The sequence below is a fragment of the Panthera onca genome, chromosome D4, assembly GCF_046562875.1.
Source record: "Panthera onca isolate mPanOnc1 chromosome D4, mPanOnc1 haplotype 2, whole genome shotgun sequence".
In the NCBI taxonomy this organism is placed as follows: Eukaryota; Metazoa; Chordata; class Mammalia; order Carnivora; family Felidae; genus Panthera; species Panthera onca.
This window is the reverse complement of record NC_138351.1, coordinates 51828993-51848799: the sequence shown is the minus strand read 5'-3', so window position 1 is coordinate 51848799 and position 19807 is coordinate 51828993. Positions and strand designations below refer to the sequence as shown.

The following is a 19807-nucleotide window of genomic DNA, read 5'->3' as shown; positions in this document are numbered from 1 at the left end:
AGTTCAAAGGTATTAATAAAGCTAGCATAGCTGCAGAAGAACGATTAAGGGATGAAGACAAACCTGAATGTTAAAAATATAGGGGCTCCTGGGTGGCTCATTCCATTGGGCGGCTGACTTCGGCTCAGGTCATGATCTCACGGTTGGTGAGTTCAAGCCACCCATCGGGCTCTGTGCTGACAGCTCAGAGCCTGAAGCCTGCTTCAGATTCTGTGTCTCCCTCTCTGCTGCTCCCCCACTCTCTGTCTCTTTCTCTTTCTCTCTCAAAAATAAAAAAATAATAATAAAAATATGCAAGAGTCTCTGATGTGTACTTTGGAAACAGTGAGGTTGAAGAGTGACCTGATTGCCTTGGATACTTCATGGAAATGAGAAGGGCAGGTAGGTGAGAGTCAGGGTATGAAGAGGCTGTTGCAGTCTTTGAGGCAAAAGATAATTATGGTTTGAATGAGGGTAGCAGGATGGAAGAAGTGCAAAATAATATCTCAAGTTTTATTATTTTTTAAGATACCACAGTCAATCCATTTGCTGATGGATTGAATCGGTGTGGGGCAGGGAGGAGGGGAGTGTGAGAAAGAGAGTAATCAGGATAGCTCTTCTTGGTTTTTGCCCAGAGTAACTGGATGCTGGGTGGTGCCATGGACAGAGATGAGAAGAGTTAGAGAAGATGAGGTTTGGTCAGAGGTCAGTTGAATTTGGGTCTTTTTCTTTTGGATAAGAGTCATAAATGAAGTTGGACACCTCATTCCAATATAAATTGAACTTAGTAGCTCCACATGAATTTATGATATTTTTCTAAGACTATAGTCTGAGCAATAGATAATAGCATTCATGTATAAAGCCAAGAGGTTACTTACACATGTAATCTTATTTCTCCCAGGGCCAAATGATTTTTTTTTTTTTTGGCATTCAGAGTAAATGGTTTTAAAACAAACATTTTGTTTATTTATTGTAAAAGTCATCTAGAATTATTATCTCAGCTGTTTGGAGCATGGGACTTTCAAAGCTAAAGTTCAAATTCTAATCTGTACTTAAACCAATTAATTTTTAAAGTGAGAAACTGTTCTGTGACTATAGACATATTTTGCCACCTTGAAAATGTTTATCATTCAAATTCAAAAGTAGTAACTACTTACCAAGAAAATCTAGAGTGACAGAAATTTGGCTTATTTTATGTCATATCATTTATCCTCATAAATACCCTTTCAGGTGGGCTTTTGAACTCAACTGAGTAGGAGACTGAGATGTAGAAAGGATAATAGGTATGCAAGCTCACAAAACAAGTTAATCCTAAGTGAGATGGTATGAAAAAGTGGCAATTACTACATCCCACCCTCACCCCATAGACAATCTCCCCATGAGTAGTTCTTCCTGAGTCTGAGTTGAGAAAATGATCTGCAGGGAGATTTCTTCATGTCCTTTATCATCTTGGGTGGTGATAGAGCATCCCAAAAAAGGTACCATAGATTTTCTACCTTTGTGTGTATCTCACTCTCTTTAGCTTCTTTCCCTGTAGTCTTCAACATCATCCTGTCACATACTTACCTTTAAAATGTTGATTTTAGAGGCACCTGGGTGGCTCAGTCGGTTAAGCGTCCGACTTCGGCTCAGGTCATGATCTCACAGTTTGTGGGTTCAAGCCCCGCATCAGGCTCTGTGCTGACAGCTCAGAGCCTGGAGCCTGTTTTGGTTCTGTTTCTCCCTCTCTCTCTGCCCCTCCCCTGTTCATGCTCTGTCTCTGTCTCAAGGATAAGTAAACGTTAAAAAAATGATTTTAGAATGTATGATTTTGCATCATTTAGAGAATAGCTTTGGAGCCTTTGGGGAGAAAGTGCTCAAAGAAGAAGCTCTCCTTGCTCCAGTCATGGTCTACTTTCACCTCACTTCCCCTCAGAGTCAGACCTGTATTTCTCTTCTTTCATTTGCATTCTTGTGCTAAACCAGAGAGAGGCCCTCAGCCTTTCTGGCCCATCGTAGGCCCTCAGTAAGTATTGTTGAATGAATGAATGCTACTAAGAAGCCCGACTCCTAACATTCTGGTTAAATTGTGCCCTCACACCCAACACATAGCCTGGGAGTATTAAACTCATTCCTTAATGGCCACGAATGGCTCCCTTCCTCATACCTGCTCTTACATCTACTCCTGCTTCCATGGTCACTGGTACTTCTTCAAAAGTACTCTGCCCCTTTGCCTCAGTCAATCATTTATTAGTGGTTGGTGATTTTATCCCTCTTTTTACTTTTCTGTTTTTGGAGGATGTACTGAAGATTGTGGGGGGAGGGGCAGAGGTGGGACATCACACCAGGCAGTAGGCTGTCTTCTGCTCTTTCCTTCTGTCTTCTCATGCTCTTTCCCTTCTCTCTCTCCCTCTCCCAAATCATGTCCACCCGAAGGCTTATAATAATAATTCTGCCCACACCAGGCCCCTCAGTACCTCAACATCTACCACCCAGCAAAATACTTTCCCCAAAATGCAATTCCCTTTCTCAGAGGAATTTCTGAAAATAACATTGTCTCTCCTCTGTTATAAACATGGTGTGAAAGCTTCCCAGTGGGAAGAAGTTTCTCAAGCTAGAGAGGGAATTGAAAATCCTCAGTTCCAGTCAGTCAATGACAAAAGAACATGTTTAGTTTGATTTTTACTATCAACCTCTCACCACTGCAATTTTTACCTCACTGCTATCTGTTTGCACCTGATATGTTATCTACCTTTCTTCTGCTCTGTTAACTGAAATATTCGGGAAAGTGGTAGGAAACTGCAAGATGATTTTGCATATAAAGACTCTTTTCTCTAAACCACTGGAAGAATAGTAAAATAATATAAGTTGTAAGAGCAATAACAATAATAATAAAGACTAATTGGGGACCATAATTTTTACCAACTGCTATATGCTTTACATTGTGCTCAAGTATTTTCTTTTTTTTTTTTTTCACTTCATACCAGTAATACTCCTGATAATACCTGAAAGGCATTATCATCTTTCCAGATGAGGAAACAAAGACTGAGGGAGTTGGTACCATTACAAAAAATTCAAAGATGTACAACTAAGTGTTAAGGTCAGGGTTCAAGCCAAGGACTTTGAGAATCTGATAGCAGTATCTTGTTTGTATCTAAGAACAAGAGGGAAAAACAGGGGTATCGTGACATTTTTTGTTGGATGCATACTGTGAACCATATGCCTGATTCCTTGCCCTATAGCTGCTTAATTATTTTTTTCTAAGAGGAAAATAGGATCACGTTTATTTCCTCATTGCCCCAGCTTTGTTGAGGTATAATTGGTATACCAAAAAACTGCATCTAATTAACATATACAATTTTGTGAGTTTGGACACATGTCTACACTCTTGTTACCGTCATCACAACTCAGGTACTAAATATTTCCATCACCTCCAGAAGTTTTCTTCTGTCCTTTTGTTCTTTGTTTTGTGTTAAGAACACTTACTTGGAGACCTACTCTCTTCACAAATGTTTAAGTACACAATAATTTACTGTTAACTATAGGTACTATCTTGTACGGCAGATTGCTGGGAACTTACTCATCCTTTATAGCTGTAAACTTTGAAATACTATTTTGACTAACTAAAATTATCACATATTCACATCAAAGCACATTCAGAACCAAAGAGTGGGAGAAAAATAAATCCATGTTGTATACACATGATGCACATAGCTGATGTGTTGTGACACCCATCTTGAGGAGTGAGAAGCTACAGTTAGACACGCCCTCTCTTCCCATGCAGAAAGAATGTCCTAACAGTTCTGTTGTCTCATTTCCATGTATTTATATCACACCTAAACTGTCAAACTAAAATAATTCAGAGTCAAGACACACATGTGCCGAATTTCTCTTTTTAAACAGAAATTCTTACTTCAGTTAAACTTCTCCCCCCAAACACCATTGTTTACAGCTTTTATTTTATAATTAAATACCCTATTCTCTTCTCCTCAACATCTACTGTGATAATTATAACTTGAGCAAGTCATTTAAGCTAAGTCTTTCCCCAATTGTAAAATGGGAATTCTACTAAAACCACAACATGGGGTGTTGCAGTGACTTTAAAAAGTAAAAGAGGATGAATATAAACTAATAGATCTCAGTAAATGCCAATCTCCTCCCCTCCTCTGTTTCTAGAATGTAACATTTTAAAGGGTAAGAGCTAGCCATGATCTCTGCTTCAGAGTTCGAAGCACATAAAGTAGATTAAATATTACGCTGATTTTGTCAGTGTCCTCGAATTCCATCTTCTCAGCCCAGAAAAGACCAAAGCTCTTTCTGTATTTTCCCCAGACCTCAATCTAGAGAGACCAAAGCTCAGGCCTATTGACTGCTAGTTTCAGCCACCAGGTGGCATAATAATGAAAGAATAGACTGTAAGATATCTTCCTTCTAACTCGGAGCTTTGAAGAAGTGTTGAAGTAGGTATTTGTACTTAACAAGACAAATGTTCAGAAGATCCGATTCCATTTGCTGATACCATTTCCCCTGGTAGATTTCAGCCAGTTGTGCTACAGCTCATTGCTCACCTATTAAAGCCTGGTTGGTTCTCACATCCAAGATGCATTGGGAAGGTCCACATGTAGCCTTCCACTGCTAATACGATTAAGCCAGCAGTTGCTGTAAGGTTCATAAACCTGTGACCCTCATGGATCAATTTCAGAGCAGTATTGTACTTAAATGAACATAGTTCCAGCAACCAAGAATAATTTTAAAACAACTCAAACTAGCATGATTCTATATCATAAAGGGGACAGGAAATCCCCCAGCAATAAATTTTAAAATCTCTGTAGATTCTTCCCAATCCACTGCCCCACACAACTACAGCTCCCCTTCCCAGACCTGCGAAAACTCCCACAGCCCTTGGTTTTGTTTTCTCCTATTTCCCTCTCTCCTGTCCCCTTTTCTATCAGTTACCCCTGCAGAGCCCAGCAACTGGCCCAAACTACACCCATCTGGGGCAGAGGAGGGACGGAGAAGGGAGGTTCTGATGCAGACCTTGCCAGAAATCTCTAGTGCGTAAGAAGAGAAAAAAAAAAATCTGAGAACACTCTACAATTAATCACTTATAGTTCTTTATAAATTGGATTAAAGCCCTTTGTCAGATACATATTTGCAAAAATATATCCAGTCTGTGGCTTATCTTAACTATTTATTTTTTTTCAAAGAGCAGTCATTTCTAGTCTTGGGGAAAAAAAAAAGAGGACATTGGCAATGAAAAGCAAACCCTAGCAGAATGTGAACACAAATTAATTACCTATATCTCAGCATATTGTAGCCAAATTTAAGTAAATTCAGCGAGCTCTGCTACAAATTGCAGAAGGGATAATGAAATCCAGGCATGGAAAGCACAGAATAGGAGTCTGAAGGGTTCATTCCAGTGTTTGTGGTGACTCCAGTTAGCCTATGAACTTTCAAAGGGGACTTTACCTCTCTGAATCTTCATTTGCTCCCTTTTATTGATATGGAAACCAAGGCTTTTCTTAGATGAATGACTGACCTAAGGCCACATAGCTACCAGCAAAGCAGGAGAGCCCCAGGGAATGCAAGAACCAGATCCTTCTATGCTTCTTTAGCTCCCCTACCTACCTTACAGGGCTTGGCACAGTAGTAAGCACTCCATGACTTGGGGATGGATGCCAGACTTGAACTCAGTTTTGTAAACCCTGAGTTAACCTGGGACCTATCCCACTTTGTACATCACCTCCTCATGGTGCCTCTTTTCTGCTGAGGTTGCACCTGCGTTGGACAAATGAGGAGCACTTCTGGTCCTTGCACTTAGGGTGCAGAATACCAGTCTTCACCTGTTTCATGGTTTTGATGACAGTGTCTCTATTAATAAATATTGAGTTAGCACTTGGACTTACAGAGCCTCTGAGTTGCACATATTTTCCATAAGTAGGCGGCAAAAAAAATTGTTCCCACTGCTCTGAAATTATTTCCTCATTTTTCTGAGACATAAAATCACATATTCATACACTTATTACTAGCATCATGATTTATGAAGACATTTCAAGAATTGCTTGGATTTAATTAGAAATTGTTATTTTCAAGTGTTATATTTTTTTAAGTGTCCCATCCATTGTGGGATGGAGTCGGTAACAGAGGAGAACAAAGTAGGGAAGACACAATGTAGATTGTGCGCTGCATCCACAACTGATTCATGCCATGGGTATGGCACTTTACAGTTTACATAATGCCCTTGTGTTCTGATTAACTCCTCTCATCTGTCACACGGGGTTGATATTATTAACCACAGCGTATAGATAGGAAACTGAAGATGAGCATCATTTAAGTGACTCCTCCAAGATCACAGAGCTGGGTTTGAGATTCACATCTATGGTCTCTGCTCTCAGAACAAATCTTGAGCCAGGATAGTAGCATAGTTAAGAATGCGTCCTTTATACCTGGACTGCTTAGTATTAACATCCCCATTTGCCCTTTATCAGCCTGGCGAGCAAAATAAGGCAAGTCACCTAACCTTTTCATGCCTCCATTTCCCATTCTCAAAGCAGGAAGAAAATGGAACCTACCATAATTGAGTTAATGCTTGTAATGTTCCTATGACAGAACTGACCAGCAGGCAGCACTGAATTGAGTGTGTGTGTACATCTGGGCCTGTGGGTGTACATGGGCATGCGTGTGTGTGTCCATTTGCATGCCAGTGTGTGTTTTCACTGGTTTGAACTGTTGCTCACGTTTCTGGAAATCTCTCACACATTAGTTCCTTAAGTACGTTTCATTTCCTTTATACCAAAGAGCTGATTCCTAACAGTGGCCTAATTATGAATTATGTGTAGTATATTCATGAGGAGATTGTGAATATGCATCAGACCACGCATTTGGGAACAGGGTCCCAATGTGCAGAAGAGAAATAGAGAAAAAACTCTGACCTCTAGTGTGATCTTCATTAAGACGCTTCTCAGAGTGAATTGCCACAGTAACCCCGCAGCCCACAGCACATAACACAAGCTATAATTTAAAATTTCATGCAGGAAGGAAAAGTTAGAGTTCTCACAAAGAGTCTGTAGATCAAACACAAGATGAGAACTAAGTGTCTTCCCAGTGTATCAAGCATGGAAACAGGCGGTGTGGCTTTTGAGTTCCTTCCTAGTCAATTTTATTGATTAAACTTCACGCTATCTAACGTGCTGCATGTGGCTTGGATGTCTAAAACCGGCTTTTGAACAAAGTGAGGAGACTCAATCCAAACAGTCAGGGAGTAAAAATACTGTGCAGAATTCTGTTGTATTTGCTTTATAGCCTCTAAAAACCAAGGGACCAAACTGAATTGCAGAAGGTGGTGGGGTCGCATGTGCTAAATTCTATCACTTGACCTGGAGGCACCATGCTGACTGGTTGGTCCTCCACTAATCTAGATGGACATGAAGCTCTGCTCTCTAAACGAGGCAGGAGCCGCAGCCCCAAGGCCTTCCCCTCCCGGGTGGGTTGAGTCAACTCCCAGGCTCACTGGGCACATTTCCTGTCAGCGTCATCATTCAACCTTCCCCATCTTCTACACTCAAATAAGGGCCAGCTACAAAATTACCCTCCTCCTGCCTCTGGGAGATGGTGTGGGGTTACAGAAATAACATGAACTTCTGGGTCAGAGAAAACCTGGACTGAGTCCTTGTTTTCCTTTTGATTTCTTGTGTGATAAAGGGCAGGACACTTAACTTTGCTCTGCCTCAATTTCCTTATCTGTAAATGGAGATAATATTGCCTTACAACTTTGTTAGGAGGATTAAGTGAGATATAAACGGGAAAGTGTTTAGCACATACCAGGTACTTACATGTTAGTTCAGAGAGAGAGGGAGGGGGCAGAGGAAGAGAAACAGAAGGCAAGTAGTATTAACTGGCTTTTAAAGGGAACTTCTGGAAATATACAGATGGGTGTCTGACTTGTTAATAAAATTTTAATTTGACTGAGATCAATGAAAAGCTCCATGTGTTGACTACAAATACATACTCATCAGCAATTTCAAGGCGAATCTATCAGGGTTATTTCCTTTCATTAAAGAGCAATATAAATATTGATCAACTCTCCTAATTGACCTGTGGTTTGCTTTCATACATTAAACTTCTGTTCTGCACTGAGGGCACAAATCTCCCAATTACCTTTAGTTCATAATTCATTATGTCACATTAGAAGCTAAACAGAAACACAGAGTCCTCATCAAGAAAATAGCACTTCAGGATCCTTTTGCCTTCTGCATTCCCCGCCCCCCCATCCCCCATCCCCACCCCCACCTGCCTAAGCCTCTTCCCAGATGACATGGGCCAGGGCTAAGGGAATATCTTCAGCCACCCCAAGTAGGCCAACTTCTTATATGTGAAATTAAAGCAACTGTATGGCAAGGCCAAGAAGCAGCCCCATCACACAGGATGAGAGATGAGAAACACACCGACTAATGAAAAACAAACATTAGGCTTGAGGACACAAGGAGGGCTGGAAAAATGCCAAGGTAAACATCTGCTGTTTCACAAAGATGGCTAAAGGCACGCTAATCATCTTGTCGATGGCGGTCAAAACATTGAAGATACTTTCTTGAAAGGCAATGGCAATATGTTCTGTCTCCTGAACTCAGAGGGAAACGAAATAATGTGCAACCCTGGGTGGTCAGAATGCTGAACAGTGTGCCTCCAGTGGCTATGTCCTGCACCATCTTGCTAGAAAAGCAGTTCACTTTGAGGGCCTCAGATTTAACCTGAAACATGGATTATTCATAAATTTTCTTGTGAGTTCATTTCCAGGGGAATTAGTGAGCGGTGGCATAAAAAGGTACTTGGCATGTTGCAGGTTTGAGGACATTACAGCTAGAGCCAGGCCTTTGTCTTCCTCAGTGTCAAAGGAAGAGATAATAAAGGAACACATTATTTTCTTCCTCCTGACTAGACAGGGATCCTTCCTTTGCACCTTGGCATTTTGGTATCAAGACAAAATTCATGTTACCCACTGAAGGAGAAGCGAAAGCACTCAGAATATCTGTTGATGGAGAAAGGAACTACATACCCCAGGCTCCGGCCCCTTCGTATGTCAACACAGGATGGGAGGTGGAATCCGGCAGCCTTAATTAGTGAAGTGGCAATTACGACACAGCAGAGATGTGATCCCTCCTTTGAGGAGCCACATTTTCATGACCATAAAACAACACTGATTTTCATCCGTTCTCAGGTACATGAAGGGTTTGGTTTCTTAAATCTAGAAGGGGTTGCTTTTAGGATTTTTTTTCCTTTGTAAGCCTTTGTCCTTCAATATGTGATAACAGAAGTTTTTAATGTTATATAACCAGGAGATGTTTCATTTTATTATTGCCATTAATATCAAAGGGTCACAGCAGAATACTCTTCCAAATATTTGTGGTGAGGTGCAGACATGAGCTAGAGGGGAAGTAAAGGCAAGATTCTGCTTTATGTGAACATTATATATTTTAATGTACCTCTACTCTATTTTCTCTTGTCATTTAGGTAGATTACTAACAGAAGGGGACTATAAAACAATATAAAACAAAATTCACAAGGCAATTTAGAAATTACTTAGTTGATATTATCATTTTAAAATGCATATTTACACATAAAGTCTGTAATAGTGAAGACCAACCAATTTTATTTCTTCAAATCATAAATAAAAGACACACTAAGTGACTACCCCCAAGATCACCAAGTAAAACAGAGGCCAGGGGTATACCCAGCCATAAGTCTTCCCCCTCACTGCTTTTCTTTCTGTAATGTGAAACTTACAAGAAACCAAAATAGGACATATGGATGAGTGACCAAGGGACAGTAAGATGAAGCAAAGATGGCAAATCCTGGCACTGCTGATCAATCTGATTCTCCTTGTTGCTGATTTCACACACTCAGCCTCTGAAGCCATCTCAACCCAGTGCTGCATCTAGCCACTCCCACAGATTAGTGAAGTGAATTCACAATGCGAAGTGAATTTCCTCTCTCTGGTTCAGCAGTTGAGTGCATGGAGTTTAGAACAGGATTGACCAATGTTCAAGTTCCAGTTCTACCACTTACCACTTGCCAGTTCTACCACTTACATGAGCTTGAGCAAATGACTTAATTTCTCTCAGCTTTGTGTTCTTCTATAAAATAGAAATACTGCCATTTTTCTCTTAGGGGAGTTCGATGATGTAGAAAGTGCTAAGCACAGTATGTGGCATACAGTAAGCTCTCAATGATATTGATTACAAATCCAAAAGAACTACTTCTCTGTATTTTCCAGCTTTCAACTTTGCATCACTAGGTTTAGTAAAAGGTGTGCAGGAGAGTTCTACAGAGCTACCTGGTGGTGCCTTAGGCTTTGCTGCTACATGTTAAAGAAAATTATATATCAGTCACGGAGACACTTTATTAAATAAAATCTAGCTGCTAGGACCTGCTAAGTCCACTTTCAGCCACATGTTCAGTGTCCCTCTAAAGGTATCTGTTACACTGAACTGCAGTTCAGCTAAAGATGGCTCATTTAGAGTCTAAAGAAGCCTGAAAAGTTTTTAGAATGCAGGATGGAATCATTACTAAAGCTAAATCTGGAGATGAAGCATTCTTACATCCCATCCCAGGAGCAAAGGGTGCAAGGCACAAAGAACACACACAGGGTAGCCAGGTCTGATGGGTACTTTTATTAGCTGTTCTTTCCAGTGACACTATCCAGGAAGAGCAAGCTAAAAGCAGTCAAGCACACACTCCACTGAAACAAAAATGATGTTTTCATAGAAGCCTACTGGGGCTTGTTTGCACAGCCTGAATCTGGGGCAAACAGCTTGCTGCATCTCTTAATGCCTAGTCTCAGCACTTAGTTAATTTGGGATCTATTTCTTGCCTATTAAAAATAAAAACAGTTGCATTCACTCTTCAGCATGAATTGTTTTCTGGAAAGCATTGTGGCAATGTGAGATTGTTAGGCAGTTGTATTAGACAGTGACATATTCAGGCTCCCCTGTGATGTGGGGGGGGCACATTTCAGATAATCACTTTAAATATTTCACTAACACAGTAGTAAATATTTAAAAAGTGTATAGTGATAATGCTGTTTATCATACTCATTCCTTTATTTCCAAGAAAGCTTGTCTTCTGAGGATATGCAGTCAAAAGCTCTCCCTAGAATATCATCACTTGTAATGGATGCTCCTATATAGTTTATTTTTGTTTATACTAGCAGCCGGGGAGTCATGGCAACCGGGGGAAGTACAAAAGCAAAAAAAAATAATTATCATTGAGGAGATAAGGGGAAGCCACCGAAAAAACACTGCTCGGTACCCGTGGAGCTTTCTACCTACTAAAGTAATGAATTAGTCATCCAGAAGGGTATGAATGTTCCCAGCAGCAGAAGCTTGCCCTGTTGTCCAGGAAGGTTTAATTGTCAGGTTCTTACCAGTAGGAGTGACGGTGAAGTGCCTCCTTCTGCCGTGGTGTGATGCTACCATCTTTTCTCCCTTTGGGTCCAACGCGTTTTGAAAATGCAGACAAAGTCCAAATTTTATCCTAATGCCTAGCAACTCTTCCATGAATATTGCATAATTATTGAAAGATAGTATCTTATGAATTTGAAGGTATTTGCTTACAGGTTTGTTTGTTTTTTTTTTTTTTTGCATTTACATAGAAAGTCACTTGGAACAGGCATCTTTGTTAGTGCCTTAGTGGGATCTTCTCATGGGATTTCTCAGAGATTTATGTGTTTGGAACCAAACTTAGATCAAAAAAAGGATACAGAAGGTTCTGTAAAGTATCATGGGAGTGATGGATCTCATAGTATATTACTGTCACACAAATAATTCGTTCCCAGCTAGCCTGCCTGCTGCCCTAGTGCGTACTCACCTGGGAACTCTATAAAGGGTACAAAATTTAAATTTGTACCTTCCTACAACCTAGCGAATTTCCTTCCTACCACTTCATCCCTTTAAAAAAATGAAAGTAAAGTTTTAAATAGTCTCCTTTTAGAAAGAAGGGTCCATGTTTGCAGTCGGTGAAAGTAGAGATGATAGAGCCAGATGTATTACTAGTCTGTGAAATCAGGCACATTTCCAAAGGGCTCTGAGAATCTGTGTCTCCTGTGTCTAGAGGTGACTTAGTTCCTCCCTCACAGAGGTGATGAGTAAATGTGATGATACACGGAAAGAACCCAGCACAACTTCTGGCATATACATTATAGTTATTCTTTTATTATCACGGAGTTTTCTTAATCCAGGCCATTTGGTCTCAAAAACTATTCTCTGGAAAAGCAAACGTGGGACCTACCTCAGCTGAAAAGAGTAGTTTAATTTGCATCATGAGGCAACAGCTCGATTGCAAGGAAGAAAGGACTCTCCTTCGAAACTGGAGAATTTAATGGCTCGTGAGAATGAGTTCACTTTCCATCCCAGAAAACTGACTTCCAGGCAGAGATGTCGAGGAGTGTGTCCTGACTGAGGAGGCCCAGCAGCTTCCATGTAGTACTCAGATGTCGGCTTCTCTGCTGTAGCAAAGGGCAGAGAGGTGAAAGGCCTGTGTGCCAGGAAGTAAAAGCACCTTGCCTGTATTTTATTTCATTGCTCAAGCCATCACTTCATTTACTTCCATCTTATGTTTGGGTAGGTTCACATGTGGCAATTTTACAGCTTGTGGGAAGCTAATTAATAATAATTCAGATAAAGCAAATGCTTTTCTTTTGGCAAGGGCACTGTAGATCAATTTAAGTCAAATATGTCCAGTGCTGTTGGAATAATAAACTCTTTCATAGTATTAGAGATACTATAAAATCCACAGACTGTGTACAACCTGAATGGGATTAAAGACAGGTAATTAATCTTCTCTGCATTTTCTTATCAGGGAAAATAGATTTTTAGACGGAAGTTTTGTACAATTTTTAAATTATTTAGAAACTCGTGTCCCATTTTTCCTATAAGAGATTTCTGTCCCAACTAGATTCTAAATGTTATTAAAATGTCAAAAATGTGCCATCAATCAATGCCAGATTAAATTACCTTTTACATTAATTTTGTACTTAAGAAATTGTGTCAGAATTAGATCTATTCTCATTTGACCCAGTGATGTTCATAGAGCAGTTGTTAATGTCCCCATTTGATAGATAAGGAAACTCCGGGACAGAAAAGGTAAGGGTCTTACCAAGTTATGTAGTTAGTGGCAGGGCTAGATTAGAACCCATGTTTCCTATCTCATAGTCCCAATAATATCCCATCACACATAAAGCCTTTCTAAGTGATACAAGCCATAATAATGGTTTCCATCAATCCACATACAGAGAAGTCTCCTTTTGTCCTTTGGTCTAGTGAAGAGAGCAATTCATGAAACATCAAGCAACCAGCACAGGGTAGGTTTCTGCCTGTCTATTACCATGATAACCAAGGCAACTAAACTACATGAAGATTCTGAAAATCTATCACAAGGATTCTGATTGCGCAGGTTCTATTCTGGGTTCTAATTTAGTATGTTATGGGTAAAACCCAAACATCTCACTATATATTAAATTATATATAAATGTTATATATATAATATTATATATATAATTATTAAATTCTATATTAAATTATATATAATATACATTAAATTATTAAAGTATATATAAATTAGATTATTTTAAATTATATTAAGTTAAATTAATATTACATTATATATATAATTTAAATTATATATGAAATTATATATTTTATATAATTTAAATTATATATATAATGTACTATATATAAATTTATATTTATTACATATATTTATAATGATATGTCTTATTAACTTCAATATTTAATATTTAAATTGTGTATCCTTTATAATTCAAAAGAGACAAGAATAGACAAAAATTTTTCTTTCCTTCCTCTGCCTCTCATCTACCCAATTTCTGTCCCTGGAACCAATATCATCTTGGTATTCTTCTAGAGCTATTTTATTAACATACCGTGCAAAGACATAGTTAAAAAAACAAATTATGAGAAAATATTTAAAAATTTTTAATGCTTATTTTTGAGAGAGAGACAGAGTGTGAGTAAGGGAAGGGGCAGAGAGAAAGGGAGACACAGAATCCAAAGCAGGCTCCAGGCTCTGAGCTGTCAGCACAGAGCCTGTCACGGGCCTCCAACACACAGACCATGAGATCATGACCTGAGCCGAAGTTTGAGGCTTACCCAACTGAGCCACCCAGATGCCCCAATATTTTCACATAATTTGGCTCATTTTAAGCAAGTTCCACCAATGATTCCAGTGCAGGTAGTCTTCAGCTGATCAGTCAACTCCTCTGGAAAGAATACTGATGCTTCTAGAACACAGAAATCCCTTGTGGGAAGCTCAAACAGTCCTCTTCACACTTGAGTGTGTATTGGAATGAACTGCAGGGCTTGGACACAGATTGCTGGCTCCTCTGCTTGGAGAATCAGCCATCCAAAGCAGTATTTATGAAGTTCTACACTCATAACTTAAGTTCCTTTCAAAATAAAACCTGAAATGGACATAAAAACAGCAGTATTTGTGGTCCTTACTAGGTTGCAGGGACTGTTTCAACCACTTAAATATACTAACTTGTTTTAAGCTTGCAATAGTTACATGAGGGAGATACTATTATCCCAGTTTACTGAGGGGAAATTGAGGCAGACAGGTTTAGTAACTTCCCCAACTTCATTCATTCAGGTGGTTAGTGAGAGAACCAATCAAACCCCAGAACCACCAGTCTGTGCTGTCTTCCAGTCCTCAAGACAAAGCCTCACAGCCACTTGCTTACAGATCCTCAGCACCAAATTTGATTGAGAGCCTCTCACTTACCACATAGCTCCCAGATGTAAAATGTAGTAACACAAAAGATAAATATGTGCGCTTTTTTTTGACAGAAGAAATTTTCATTTTAACACATGCAAATAAAATTCCTTTTGTTAGTTTCTGCTGTAATGAATTTGAGAAATTCACAAATTAGTTGCAGCTGTATAGGAAGTTCTGTAAAATGAGGCATACCAGTATTTTGTACCCAATAACAATTTTAAAAAATCTATATTTAAGTAATCTCTACACCAAATGTGGAGTCTGAACTCAGGACCCCAAGATCAAGAGTTGCATGGTCTACCAACTGAGCCAACCAAACGCTCCTATACCCAGTAACAACTTTTTATAAGTGTAGTGGATCACATAAGGTTGATATACAAAATTGTATACAACATACAAAATATTGCCCTGGTTAATATATATATGGAGCTATTTAATTCAAAGCAGTTGGGTGTATTTACTATGCGTGATGGATCCAACACCAGCTTTGCAAAAGGCAATTGTTAATTTTTGACATACTATATAGATGTGCTGATAACACACTGTCAACAGGAAGTTGGCCCTGGTGGTAGTATTAACACCATGAAAATCATCAAAAAGTAAAAAACAACAACAACAAACATTTTTTTTCTTTGGAGAACAGGTTGTTAAACACTTACCAGCATACCACTGGTCGTATATTCCAAACCAAATACACACATTACACACATTTTTCCTGAATAGTGACTTCTAAGAAGGAAGATATTTTAAGTGGTACGTTACTAATATGGGCACATTAAGTAGAATGTTAATCACAGTATTGACTTCTTAACTTTAATCACTGAATTCTTGCCAGTAACCAAAAATGTAGATTAGACACACAGAATTTATCTCCTATCCCTTTGCTATTAAGTATCTAAATAATTATTTCTGTAGTCAACATCCCTAAAGCTAAAACACATGATTAGGGAAAGGTGCCCCCAGGTTCTTGTTCTTAGAGTCCTAGAATGGCGATCAGAAGCTGAGATCTGTAATAACTCCTCTGGCAACAGAATGAAGAATGTGGAGTGTATCTGGAGTAGGTTTGATAAGTTAATACCGTACTTTGCTTCTAAGTTTCTTGTCTTTGAGTGTTGTATCATTTCTTAAAATCAAGTCTCATTTTGGAATTTTCTAGCTTTAAATAGGCTTGGAATTTCCCCACATAATTAGGGCAAATATGTAAATAATCTCAACCTGTTGACCCTTTCTTTCCCTAAAATGATAAGAAATTTTCTCTTTACTTACATTAGTAATGGCTGCAGTTTCAATCTCTGAGTAAATTAAATGCATTCAATAGTATTTTAATTACCTACTCCTATGTCCCATCTTCTTTCTCCTTCATCTATTGATGTACACTCGGGCTGCTTCCATATTTTGGCTCTTGTAAATAAGCTGCAATACACATAGGGATGCATATATCCTTTTGAATTAGTGTTTCTGTATTCTTTGAGTAAATACCCAGGAGTTCAATTACTGGATCATATGGTAGTTCTATTTTTATTTTTTTGAGGAAATTCCATACTGTCTGCCAAAGTAGCTACACCAGTTTGCATTCCCATCCATAGTGGAAGAGGGTTCCTTTTTCTCCACATCCTCCCCAACACTTGTCATTTCTTGTGTTGTTGATTTTAGCCATTCTGACAGGTGTGAGTTGGTATCTCATGGTGGTTTTCATTTGCATTTCCCTGATGATGAGTGAAGTTGAGCAACTTTTCATTATCTTTTGGCCAACTATATGTGGTCTTTGGAGAAATGTCTGTTCATGACTTTTGCCCATTTTTAATTGGATTATTTGTTTTATTGGGGTTTTGAGTTGTATAAGTTCTTTATATATTCTATATACTAACCTTTTGTTACTAACCTACTCCCTGTTAACCCCAAACTGATGGTCAAGAATTCAATTTGGTAATTAGAGAAGTGTTTTTAGATGGAACTTTTACTGCTATCCTAATCCCTGAATGAAAACATGCAATACCATGTGGCAATGAACACATTTACGGTGACCAGCATTGTATGGATGGTGTTGAAGGTTTTTCAAGGGATTTCACAATTTGTAGAATTTCATTCTACAAAACTACACTGACCCCCTACCCCCAGCACTCTAAAGCCACTGAAAAGCTTTCTCTGAAAACCTGTTTAACTCCTAATAGAAGAGTGCAGAGAAACAAAAGATCTTCCATGGCAGCTGTTTTCCTCAGTCCTGACAGAAAGGGAAAGGGACCCAGATGGGGGCATCGTTGAGGATTGTAGCTCTGGGCAGCTGCTCTCCTGAATCCCAGCACAGCTGCCTAGGACCTTCATTCATTCTCTCAGGACCAGAAAATACAAAGCCAGCTCTCTCCCTTGGGAACACCAAAAATCTCCACTTGCATGAAAAATACAGTAAAGCCTTTCATTCTTTACCTTGGCCTCACTGGTTTAAAAAAAAAAAAAAAGATACAAGAGTGGTGGTGGTGGTGAGTCCAGTTCAAATCACAGCATTTGCTTCCTGTATAACTCAGTGTTGCCCCAGGCCAGGTACTCTGGAATAGTGACTTGTTTGTGACAAACAGAAGTTGTTGGAGGAGTTTTAGGGGGATTTTTGAGCGGATAGAGAAAGGAGGATTTGGGGTGAGGAGGAGAAACGTTCCCTTGTTAAACCTGCAGAAAGTCTTTCTTTTGTCCCAGGTTTCCCAAACATTGCTGTTCTCTTCAGGCAATTTTATCTAATTAACATCTATTTTTCACATCTTTACACAGTAATCACTGTTCAATTACTGGAACCCAGCTGCTGATGCTAAAAAGTACTGAAAAATCAAATTCCTACAATAAATCCTTAAATGCCCTCATCATCACCTAAATGAAGACAAAGCAATTTGATTCTTCAACTGCCCCCTCTTTTACCCATGTACCTTCATTCCCTTTTTATGAATCCTTTTGTGACTTTGGTTCTGTCCCAAACCCATTACTGAAGGCCACAAGGCAAGAGTCAAAAAAAAAAAAAAAAGGAATAAAAAAATATGAACAGGGGTGCACAGGTGGCTCAGTTGGTTAAGGGAATGACTCTTGATTTCAGGTCATGGTCTCACAGTTTGTGAGTTCAAGCCCTGCGTGGGTCTCTGTGCTGACAGTGTTGAGCCTTCTTGGGATTCTCTCTGCCTCTCCCCGACACTCTCTCTCAAAAATAAATAAACTTAAAAAGAAAGACAAACCTGAACACGAACACAGAAGTTTCCATGTAAGGATAGTAAGGGATTTAAATATTTACATATTCTTTGCTTTTAAGGAATCAAACTAATTTTGAAGAGCATTTTATCTAAAGTTAATATTCATGTGTGTATTCGCTCCAGAGAATTTTACCCTCCAGAGGAAAAATGTTGTCATCCGTTTGCATGTTCTTTAAGTGTTAGCTTTATAAGAGATGTGGTCATTGAAATCTTTCCCCAAAGGCATTACAAACTTGACTTATTAGATTGGTTAATAATTTTTATTTTATTAAAATTTGTTTAATGTTTATTTTTTAAGAGAAAGAGAGGATGGAAGAGGGGCAGAGAAAGAGTGAGAAACAGAATGCGAAGCAAGCTCCAGGCTCTGAGCTGTCTGCACAGAGCCTGATGCTTGGGCTTGATGCTTGGGCCCAAACCTACAAACTGTGAGATCATGACTTGAGCCAAAGTGAGACATTTAACTAAGCCACTCAGGTGCCCCCCAAATTTGGCCTTTTAAAAATTAATCACTGGGGCACTTGGGTGGCTCAGTTGGTCAAGCGTTTGACTTTGGCTCAGGTCATGATCTTGGGGTTTGTGAGTTTGAGTCCTGCGTTGGGCTCTGGCAGCTCAGAGCCTGGAGTCTGCTTCAGATAGTGTCACCCTTTCTCTCTGCCCCTCTTCCACTCGCTCTCTCTCTCACTCTAAAAGATAAGTATTTTTAAAAAGGCCAAATAGAATTTTTCATATACATTATGTATATTTTACAACATGTTGGCTACCTTAAATCTTTGAGTAAGAGGAGAAGGAGGGGGAGGTAGAAGGGGAGAAGGAATAAAGTAGAACAAGAAAAAAAAGGAAAATGGAAAGAGGGATTAGAAAAGAAAGATAGTGACTTTTTATGTTATTGATGTGAAAAAATGCAGTTATGCAGTGTAGTTATAAAACTTACAGTGAGACTTTGCTATTTTAAGTTAAAAACAAAGGGAGAACCAAGATTTGCTGAGGGCTTCCTACATGCCAACCATGTTGTGTGCTTCAACTCATTTAAAAACCTCAACAAATAGTTGAAAAATATGTATTATCTTTGACCTTAGGAAACAGGCTCCCTGGGTTTAAGTGCCATGATTAACAGAATTAATCAGCAGTTATAAGATCAGGCATTGGAACCTTTCTGTGCTGTTTCCATGATGTGTTTCTGTTTCCATGGCATGCCTTTATGTCTATGATTTCTTGATCATTGGTTGTGAATTCCAAGTCTTTGAGCATGAACTCAGCCCCTAATTATGAAATGGCTGATATGAAAATAGCACAGCCCATTATCCAGAATTTCTCACATTGGACTTCAAAACAACAATGGAGAGACAAAGGCAACATATTTCCTCAAGGGATAACAGAATTCATAAGCATCTCTCTTCTCACAGCAAAAACAACACAAAAATCAGTGATGTTTAGTTGGGGTTAAAATACAAACTCCTTACTATTATAGTCTTTTGGCTGTAAAGATAGCATAGCCCTCAAAAGACAGGAGAATTTTCTTGATTCTAACCCCATACCTCTTACTTGATCTTAGAGAGGTTTTTCCTAAAACTATATTAATCAAGATGAAACAAATATATTTTTCTTCAGATTTACATTGAAAGTACTCAGTTTTGAGATCAGCCTCCAGTATAAAAAATGTTACAGCAGAACCCCAGAATCCAAGGGAAACACCGACATATGGCTATGAGGAAGGAAATCTATATGCTTCCAGGATAGTGGCCATGTATCCTTCTTTGCCTTGGGCAGTGTTTTCACCTCTTACCCAGCATTATTATGAATACTGCCTCCACCCCTTTACAGAAGTGTCCCAGTTTGGG

General features: G+C 39.0%; 1 protein-coding gene and 1 long non-coding RNA gene across 11 annotated transcripts in view; one reads left to right on the top strand and one right to left on the bottom strand.

Annotated features, from left to right (window-relative positions):
• Positions 1-19807, top strand: part of LINGO2 (leucine rich repeat and Ig domain containing 2) — a 1156543-nt gene that overhangs the window by 1119579 nt on the left and 17157 nt on the right. The window lies entirely within an intron of this gene.
• LOC132663319 (uncharacterized) lies at positions 12143-13342 on the bottom strand. The gene is made up of 2 exons (XR_009603025.2): positions 13242-13342; positions 12143-12759 (listed from the first exon to the last, which is right to left on the bottom strand). It is a non-coding gene; the product is annotated as an uncharacterized LOC132663319 (long non-coding RNA).